This window comes from Gossypium hirsutum, chromosome A08 (genome assembly GCF_007990345.1).
Source record: "Gossypium hirsutum isolate 1008001.06 chromosome A08, Gossypium_hirsutum_v2.1, whole genome shotgun sequence".
NCBI classification, from domain to species: Eukaryota; Viridiplantae; Streptophyta; class Magnoliopsida; order Malvales; family Malvaceae; genus Gossypium; species Gossypium hirsutum.
This window is the reverse complement of record NC_053431.1, coordinates 93,262,921-93,273,590: the sequence shown is the minus strand read 5'-3', so window position 1 is coordinate 93,273,590 and position 10,670 is coordinate 93,262,921. Positions and strand designations below refer to the sequence as shown.

The 10,670-nt window shown below is 37.9% G+C and overlaps 1 non-coding gene across 1 annotated transcript; it reads left to right on the top strand.

Annotated features, from left to right (window-relative positions):
• Nucleotides 1–6,558: 6,558 nt before the first annotated feature.
• On the top strand, nucleotides 6,559–6,665 carry LOC121205575 (small nucleolar RNA R71). The gene has a single exon (XR_005900651.1). It is a non-coding gene; the product is annotated as a small nucleolar RNA R71 (small nucleolar RNA).
• Nucleotides 6,666–10,670: the final 4,005 nt, after the last annotated feature.

Sequence of the window (10,670 nt, the reverse complement as noted above, 5' to 3'; positions counted from 1 at the left end):
CAGAATTAGAAGCTGTGTACAATTAGAACTTCTAAGACTACTTAGTCCTATCTTCATTATCGGGCCCATCAGGCTTCAATGTGACAGGCCTGTCCAACAGCTCTTTGAATCGGGCCAGTTCTCGTAGGCCAAATGATCCACATCTGAGCAACAGACCTCCATTGGATGCATTTGGTGCGCTTGTCACGGGCTTTGAACTGCGGTCCGTGACAGAAGTAGCCATTTTATAGCTAGAGTAGTGAGAAATACACACCTGATTGGCGACTGGAGTTAATCCACGCTCCAAGCACTCTTAGCCGACGCCTAACCCAAACGAGCACGCCATAAAGCAAAAGGGATCAGCCAAGAAAGGTACCTCTACTCTCCTCATGGTTCTCTCTATTTAAAGCCAGCTTCGCATCCCCTCTTATGTTAGCTTCCCAATATGGGAAGCCTTCAACATCAGAGTTTAAATTCAACACCAACTGTTGCCGCCCCCTATTACCAAAATAAATGCTCTTTGATTACCATGAGTTTTGAACCCTGGACCTCCTTGCCAACTCTATGATGCCACATTGCCACTTCACCACAGGCTCTTTTTGTGTCCTATTTTATCCCCAATTAATTATAAGGTCTAAAGGCCAAAGTCCAGGTTCCCTTAAAAAAAACCAAAATAAGAAAGAGCCAAGGCTTGAACCCAGGCTCCCATACAACCTTAATTACGCCATAACCACTAGATCACATGCTTCATTGTGTCATTTATTTAACACAATAATTTAAAAGGCCCTCATCCAAGCATCCAGGTTTTTTTCACTTAATACCAAAATTTTTGCTAAAGCCCAGGTTTGAACCCAAGATTTCTCTAACACTTCTCAGGGCCATTAACCACTAAAGCAGACATTTAATTGTGTCATTTCATTGCACAATTAAATACCTAAATACAACCTCCTTACGGACCCACACTCAAGGCCCAATACTTCTAGGCCCAAATTCGGGGTGTTACACTGCTGCTGCTTGGGGTTTCGACACTTGAGTATTTGGTGCTTTGGGTTTTAAGTGTTAGGTGAATGGGAAGATGGGTAGTATTTATAGGGGGAGAAATAAGAATTAGAGTAGAATTCTTAAAACAAATTAATTAATAAAAATTCTAAATTCTAATCCTATATAAAGATAACAACAATTAATAATTAGATATATGCATATATTAAACTATTAATTGCTATTTAATTTATTAAAACAAAGATAAAATCCTAATTTCATGCTAAATTGATAAAGATTAATATATAAATAGATATAATTATATATTAAAGATTATCATCTTATTATCAAAACTTATCAAACAAAATCCAAAAATTGATAATAATTAATATATATTATAATGGGTATAATTATATATTAATAATTATCATTTTTTTAAAAACATTTATTCTAGAAGCCCTTTAAAAAATATTTACAAAAAGAGGCATCTAGTTTTTATTATTTACGAAAAGAGCAATCAAAATTTAAAAATAATTCAATTTAAGTCCCTAAACTTAACGAAAATTAAAAATTGAGTTGCAAATTAAAAATTGGATCAAATTGACCCTTTTATTTGAAAAACAAAATTTTATTTTATTGATTAGGGAAAAATTTCTTGGAAAATTATGTTAAAATAAATTCTCAGGAAAGATTGGAGGGGTCACAAATGGTCCTGCTTAAGTTCCAACCGCCTAGACAGAATTTATTTAAACATACTAAACCCGAAAAATAGACCCTAAATTATTTATTAAACAAAACACAAAATTATTAAATATTTGACAAAATGAATGAGACGTTATCCCGTTCGGTTTTATTCCCCCAATAGTGTTTCAAACGCTGAGCATTAACTTAAAAATTACCTTTCTTACCTTGGAGTTCAACAACTCCGTATGGATAGACTCTGTGAATTGTAAATGGACCGGACCAACGTGATTTTAGCTTACCTGGAAAGAACTTCAATCTTGAGTTGAACAACAATACTTGCTGACCTGCTTCAAATTCTCGAACCCGGATGTGTTTGTCATGCCATTTCTTGAGTCTCTCTTTGAGTAATTTGGCATTTTCATATGAGAACATTCAGAATTCTTCTAACTTGTTGAGTTGGAACATCCGTCTTTCTTTTGCGAGCTTAGGATCTAAGTTGAGTCGTCGAAGAGCCCAGTAAGCTTTGTGCTCTAACTCCAAAGGTAGATGACATGCTTTATCGAAAACTAGCCTATAGGGTGACATCCCTAAAGGTTTCTTGTATGCTGTCCTGTAGGCCCACAAAGCGTCATCTAGTCTTTTGGACTAGTCTTGTCGGTTTGGGCAAACTACCTTCTCCAATATGCCCTTGATTTCTTTATTTTCCAGTTCAACTTGTCCATTCGTCTGCGGATGGTAAGTCGTTGCAACCTTCTGTTTCACCCCGTGCTTGTCTAATAACCATTTTAACCACTTGTTCACAAAGTGCGACCTTTCATCACTAATGATGGCTCTCGGGGTTCTAAACCTCGTGAACACGTGTTTCTGTAAAAATTTCATCACAACCCTAGTATCGTTTGTCGGATATGCCTCTGCCTCAACCCACTTGGACACATAATCTACTGCGACCAGTATATACTTGTAACCAAAAGGCGAAGGAAAGGGCCCAAGGAAATCAATACCCCAAACATCGAATAATTTGACCTCAATGATGTTTGTTCGAGGCATCTCATTTTTGTTGGTGACATTTCCAACTCTTTGACATCGGTCACAACTCTTTACATATGCATATGCATCCTTGAATAGTGTTGGCCAAAAGAATTCGGCTTGCAATACTTTGGCTGCAGTACGAGTTCCTCCGAAATGACCCCCACTTGGGGCTAAGTAACAGTGGTATAGAATCTTCGGTATTTCTTCTTCTGCCACGCATCTCCTAATCATCTGATCTGCACACTTTTTAAACAGATATGGTTCCTCCCAGAAATAGTACTTTACATCGTGAAGAAACTTTCTTCTTTGTTGATATGTCTTATCATACGACATTAAACCACAAGCTAAAAAGTTAGCAATATCAGCAAACCAAGGGGTATTATGGACATGACTTACCTTCAGTATATGTTTATCTGGAAATGTTTCTTGAATCGGTACAAGTGGAGAATTCCCTTCTTGCGGCTCCAATCTGGACAAGTGATCTGCTACTTGGTTTTCTACTCCCTTTCGATCTTGAATTTCCAAATCGAACTATTGAAGTAGTAGTACCCATCGGATCAACCTAGGCTTAGCGTCTTTCTTGGCAAGTAAATATTTAATTGCCGAGTGGTCTGTATAGACAGTTACCTTGGTACCTACAAGATAAGATCGAAACTTGTCGAAAGCAAATACGATAGCAAGTAACTCTTTTTCTGTTACCGTATAGTTTAACTGAGCTCCTGTCAGAGTTCGGCTTGCATAGTAGATGGGATGAAAAACTTTGTTCCTTCGCTGGCCCATGACAACTCCTATTGTGAAGTCACTTGCGTCACAAATCAATTCAAATGGCAAGTCCCAGTCTGGTGTGACAATTATGGGTGCCGTGACTAATCGATTCTTCAAGTCATTGAAAGCTTTTAAGCATTCTTCATTAAATTTGAATATCATGTCTTTCTCCAATAATTTCCATAAAGGTTTAGCAACTTCGGAGAAGTCCTTGATAAATCTTCGATAGAACCCGGCGTGGCCCAAAAAGCTCCAACACCCTTTACAGATGTTAGAGGTGGGAGTTTCTCAATAACATCTACTTTTTTTCTGTCTACCTCGATCCCATGTCTTGTTATCCGATGCCCCAGAACGATACCTTCTCGTACCATAAAATGGCACTTTTCCCAGTTAAGGACTAGGTTTGTCTCTTTGCATCGCCTATGTACCTTAGCCAGATTGGCTAAGCAATCTCGTACATATCTCTAAACACTGAAAAGTCGTCCATGAAAACTTCCAAAAATTTCTCAACCATTTCAGTGAAAATAGACATCATACATCTTTGAAATGTAGCAGGTGCATTACATAAACCAAATGGCCTACGTCTAAATGCAAATGTACCGTACGGGCAGGTGAATGTGGTCTTGTGTTGATCTTCTGGTGCTACCATAATCTGGTTGTACCCTGAGTATCCATCGAGAAAATAGTAGTAATCTCGCCCCGCGAGTCTATCTAGCATCTGGTCTAAGAATGGCAAAGGGAAGTGATCCTTCCTAGTTGCCTTGTTTAGCTTCCGGTAATCGATACAGATTCTCTATCCCGTAACTATTCTAGCCGGTATCAACTCATTATTCTCGTTCTCTATGACTGTGATACCTCCTTTCTTTGGTGCGCACTGGATCGGACTTACCTATGAACTATCTGAGATCGGGTAAATGATACCCGCATCTAATCACTTGATAATCTCGTTTTTCACTACGTCCTTCATGATAGGGTTCAGCCGTCGTGTCCATCGATCATCCCTTCTTCACCATCTTCCAGGATGATCTTGTGCATGCATACAGATGGACTAATACCGCGAATATCGGCTATGGTCCATCCGATAGCCTTCTTAAATTGTTTCAAAACTAAGATAAGTTTCTCTTCTTGCTCAGTAGTTAACTCTGCCGAAACAATCACAGGCAGAGTAGAAGCGTCACCTAAATAAACATATTTTAAATGAGAAGGTAATACCTTGAGTTCTAGTTTAGGTGGCTCATCGATTGACGCTTTCGACTATGTGTAATCTCTTTCCTCTAAATCCAAAGATTCGAAACGAGATTGTGGATTAAATCCCTTTTGATTAGCTTCTAGCAAAGCTAAGTTTCCATCCTCCTCTTCATCACTTGGAGGTTCTGATGTCAAAATTCTTTCCAGAGGATCATCAACAGAGTTGAGTTCCTTCTCCACTATTAAATCCTCTAAGTTGGATACTGTAGAACAATCATCTATTGTATCAGGAAATCGCATTGACTTGAAAACGTTAAATGTTACCTGATCGTCCTGAACGCACATAGTAAGTTCACCCTTCTACACATTAATAAGTGTTCTTCCGGTTGCTAAGAACGGTCTCCCTAGGATAATTGGTACTTCTTTGTCTGCTTCGAAATCTAAAATTACAAAATCAGCAGGAAAGATAAACTTATCTACACGTACCAATACATCCTCGATTTTTCCTTCTGGATATGCTAAGGATCGATCTGCTAGCTGAAGTGTAACCGTAGTAGGTCGAACTTCACCTATCCCCAATTTCTTAAATATTAACATAAGCATCAAGTTGATACTTGCGCCCAAGTCACATAGAGCCTTACCACAATAAGCTGCTCCAATGTTGCATGGAATGGTAAAACACCCAGGATCCTTCAGCTTAGAGGGTAATTTGTCTTTAAGATATGCACTGCATTCCTTCGTCAAAGCTACCGTCTCAAATTCTCCAAGTCTTCTCTTCTTGGACAAGATATCTTTCATGAATTTTACGTAATTTGGCATTTGTTCAAGTGCTTCAACCAACGGGATGTTGATATGAAGTTGCTTGAGTACGTCAAGGAACTTTTTGAATTGGACCTCATTTTTTTACTTCTAGAGTGTTTGAGGGTAAGGTAGTGGAGGTTTATATACTGGAGTTGATACTGGTTGATTTGTCTTTGGTGGTAATTCTACTGCTAACGGAATGGTTGGCTGATCAGAATTGGCTGGTTCTGAGGTTACCTTTTCAGGTATTGCAGGTTCTGGTTCTAGTGGAACAGGAACTTCAACACTCGGTTGAACTTCTTCCGAATCTTGAGCTCCAGCATGTTCCTTTTCAGCTTCAATGATGTTGGGCTCTACCGTTTTCCGCTCCTCAATGTTAGTGCTTTACAATTCTCCTTCCCTGGATTTCTCAAATTTTTCGTATCACTAGGTAAAGCACCTTGTGGACGGTTCCTAAGTTCAGTAGCAAGCTGGCCCACTTGATTCTCCAAATTCCTTAGAGTGGCGTCATTCTTTGCCATGTATGCCTTCAATAAATTCTCTAAGTTATTGGATGATTCAGCCTGAACTGGATTCTGAACTTGCTGTGAAAAACTAGGCGGCTGGGTTGGTCTAGGTTGGGCATAGTTGTTACTGCCTCCAGCCCCTTGGTTACTCCAGGAAAGATTGGGGTGATTTCGCCACGGTGGGCTGTAAAAGTTGGATTGCAGCCCTTGCCTTCCTCGGTTCTGGTTCTAATTACCTATGTAGTACAAGGATTCTGGGTTTGACGGTTCTTCAAACACATGTCCTTCCCCACAATAGACATAGGCTATATTCTCATATTGGTTAGGTGGTTGAGCTGCAAAACTGTTAGACCCATTAGTGGTAAGATTCTTTAACATTGAAGATATTGAAGATACCTGGGATGCAAGTGAAGTGAGAGCGTCCACTTCATGGATTCCAGCAACTCATTTTCCTGACGTTGCTCGATTGGTTGGCTACTGATAATTGTTACTGGTGATCCTCTCGATGATTTCATAAGCCTCATTGTAAGACTTAGATAAGATAGCACCGTCAGCAGAAGCATCTACTACCATCCTTGTGTGAGCGTTAAGACCATTGTAAAATGTCTCAAGTTGGATACAATGCGGAATTCCGTGATGAGGGCACTTTCGTAATAACTCTTTGAATCTTCCTCATGCCTCATACAAGGACTTATCATCCATTTGTTGGAAAGCAGTAATCTCATTTTTCAGTTGAGCAATCTTGCTAGGCGGGAAATACTTCACAAGAAATCTCTCTGCTAACTCTTGCCATGTAGAAATCAAGTTCGGCGGCAGTGAGTTTAACCAGGCTCGAGCTCTGTCCTTCAGCGAGTACAGGAATAGTTTTAATCATAATGCATCTTCGGGTACTCCGGCTAGCTTGAAAGAGTCGCTTACCTCCATAAACAGTTTTAAATGAAGATGAGGATCTTCAGTAGGCATTCCACTAAACTGGCCCACTGTTCTGGAACATGACTAGCTTCAGCTCGAATTGTTGTGCCTCGATCTCAGGTCTTCTAATACTTGGATTAAGGTCATTAAAAGCTGGCACGGCATGTTGTCGTAAAGCTCTATCCCTACCATCAGCAATAAAGATAGGATTTTGAGCAAGGTTTGCTCCGTTTCCTTGATTGATTTCCTCGAAATTCATCTCTTCGGTCCTTCTCTGGTTTTGTGACACCCCTAATTTGACCCTGGTCGAAAAGTGGTTTCGGGACCACAAAATCTAGTCATAAAAATAATTAGCCGTCATATTTTATGACTATTATATGTGAATACAAATGTGTGAAAGTTTTAAGCTTTGATTTAGTAAATTGCATGTGAATTTAGTCAATAGGACTTATGTGTGACACTTTTGAAATGTCATAGGTCAAAACATAAGGATCTATTAGTGCATGAAATAAAAAGGGTGGACTTGCATGTCAATTTCCCCCTAATTAGTAGTGGCTGGCCATGAGCATGAGAGTGGACAAAATGTTATGGGGTGAAACATGTTGTGTTAGTGTGTTATGGGAGAAAGAATATAATAAAGGGTTAGTAATAAAGAAATGAAAAGGGAGGGGTGATGAGAACAAAGTTGTCTCATCCATGTTTCCCCCCCATTGCCGTGACTTGAGAAGGAAAGAAAAGAAGAAATCGGTTCTTCTTGGCCAAAATGAAAAGAGGAAGAAAGGAATGAAGCTAGAAAGGAGAGGGCAGCTGCATGTAGTGGAAAACCATGAAATTTGTTGCTTAGAAGTTAAAATTTTCAAGTAGAAGGGTAACTCTTCTAAACTCTCCCTTGCCCATAGCTTTTCGTTGACAAATTCTGGTTGCATTGTTGATTTGAGCTTGACGAATATGTGGGAGTAGAGAAGATTTTCTTTTCTAGTTGCAAGTGTTGCATGTCTAGTAGATGAAGAGTTTCTCACTTGTGTTAAAAGAATTTAGTGAATGCTTGTGTTGTTATAATCCATTTTTGTAACTTTGGGGTTGATTGTATTTAGCTAACAAGGTAGGAGAAGGTTGTAGTAGAAAAGGGAAAGAGCAAATTGAATAGGTAGAATCGGTGTTGGGAACCTTAGTGAGCTTTCCTTGAACTTTTATTCTCTTGTGTTTGACAATTGTTGAAAATGTTAAATCATTGTCCGAATTTTATCTTGTTGGTATTATTCATTGCTGCCCTGCTTATGCTATCTGATTGTGGTATTGATGCTGTTTGAATGTTGTGTTGTTAATGAACAAATGATATATAAATGAGCTATTTAGATGTTAAAGAATGTTGTCTAAATGGGTGAAGACTATGATGTCTAAAACTGCTATTAATTGTTTTACAAGCTGAAATTTAAGGGGATTGAATGCCGAAATTAATTGTACATGAAGGTTAAAGTTTTTGTATCCGATGCTTCAATCCAAGCTGAGTGATGGTGTTCGAAAGTGCTCTGCGGCTTTAGCTTAAGAGCAAAGAGGATCAAAGTCGGATAGGGGAAAAAGAGAATGTAAACGAATAGCCGTGGATACCTAATCGTCGACCACTTCCGAGGTAAGTTTTAAGTGATCAAACATTGAGTAAATCCAATCAAAATAGGACATAATGAGTTGAGTTAATAAGATATGATGTGGCCATGATATGTCTTAAACTCAAAAGGTAAGTTCATAAGTGTTTGGACTTGGAAATTTAAGAGCAAATTGTAATAATTTGCTTTGGACAGCAGCAGTAACGTGATTTTAGAAAATCACTATAAATTGTTGGCGTGGAATTATAGGCTGAATAAAATATGTAATCAAAGCTTAGTTAGTCTAGTTTCTTATAAAAGAGACCTTGTGAGCAAAGAAATTTCCTATAAAGAGATATTTAAAGTTGTGTGAGACGGTGTCAGAATGACTCCGAAATCCCCTATTCTGTTTTTAGAAAATCATTATAAATTGTAAAAAAATGGTTATAAGATAAAATTTATATTCTTAGACTCCTTAATGAGTCTAGTTTCAAATGAAATCAAATACAACACATTTTGAATTCTGTAAAATGAGAAATTTGATTCGTAGTGAAGAGTGGTCAGATTAGTCAAACAGTGAAACAGGGGAAACTTTAAGAAAAATCTGGTATTGATTGGCCAAACCTAAAATTCTGTAAATTTTATGGATGGAAGATATACGAGTCTATATTCAGGAAAAATTAACGGCAAGTGATTTGGAGTTTTGTAGCTCCGGTTATAAATAATTTAGTGACCATTGCTCAGGAAAACAGCTCGTAGTGAATATGTGATTTTGTTGTAAACATGGATAAAACTTGTTTTAGTTGCTCATAAGCTATTGATTAAACCCATACTTGAATTCTAAATCGTGATATTGTAAGCTTATGAGTATTCGAATATGAAATGATAGTATGGCGTAAAATTGAATTATTCATTGGAAAGTGATGGATGTAGATTCGGCCAAGACCAAGTCTGTACATGATAGTATATGTGGTATGTGAAGTATATTTGAATAAATGTGAAAGTGTATATATGTGATAAGGCCTAATGGCCGATGTGATGAATGTGAAAGTGTATATATGTGATAAGGCCTAATAGCCGATGTGATGAATGTGAAAGTGTATATATGTGATAAGGCCTAATGGCCGATGTGATGAATGTGAAAGTGTATATATGTGATAAGGCCTAATAGCCGATGTGATGAATGTGAAAGTGTATATATGTGATAAGGCCTAATGGCCGATGTGATGAATGTGAAAGTGTATATATGTGATAAGGCCTAATGGCCGATGTGATGAATGTGAAAGTGTATATATGTGATAAGGCCTAATAGCCGATGTGATGAATGTGAAAGTGTATATATGTGATAAGGCCTAATGGCCAACGTGATGAATGTGGAAGTGTATATATGTGACAGGGCCGAGTGGCCAACGTGATGGATGTGAAAGTGTATAAATGTGATGAGTCCCGAAGGGCATTTGTGTCAGTACTATATCCGGGTTAAAACCCCGCAGGCTTTATGCGAGAATATTATCCTGATTAATGTCCGTAGGCTTCATGCTTGTACTAAATCCGAGCTTTAAAGACCCGACGGCTAAATGCTAGGATTCAAGTAAGACTTTGATATTGAGTATCTACATTAAGTATTATGTATTTAAGATGTTCAGGTACGTATTACTTACTCATCGGTGGAGTGATTTCGAGGTGAATTATTAGTATCAAAGAGGTAGGTAAATGTGATTAATATTATAACTCCAAATATGAGAATGATCTAATTGGTAATGGTATGTTTGTATAATAAAGTATGCGATGAAATATTCTTATGTATTAGTGCATATTCTGCCCAAAAGCCTTATGATTTGAGTATGAGTTGGGTTGAGCTAGATGTGCCAGTACAAGGTAAGGATTATGATTTAAGCTTACGTATATGTGATAAGGAATATGTTTGGTTCTTTATGTGCCTATGGTAATTTAGTACTTGTCATGTTGAAATACTTAAAAGTTTGGATGTGATTATGAACAAGTGGAAAGGATTATTGAAAGTTGAAAATCGATGAAGAATGTGCTTTGGAAATATTTGACCATCTAGGTCATTATTATTCGAAAGTATATATGTGGCAGCCAAGTGTTGCGTTTAATGATATTATAGATCGAGATGAAGCTCTAGATTAGCTTCATCGAACAGTTGAAATGAATGACCAATGATAGTGATTGAGAACACTTTGTTTGCTTAAAACTTACTAAGCATTTAATGCTTACTCCGTTT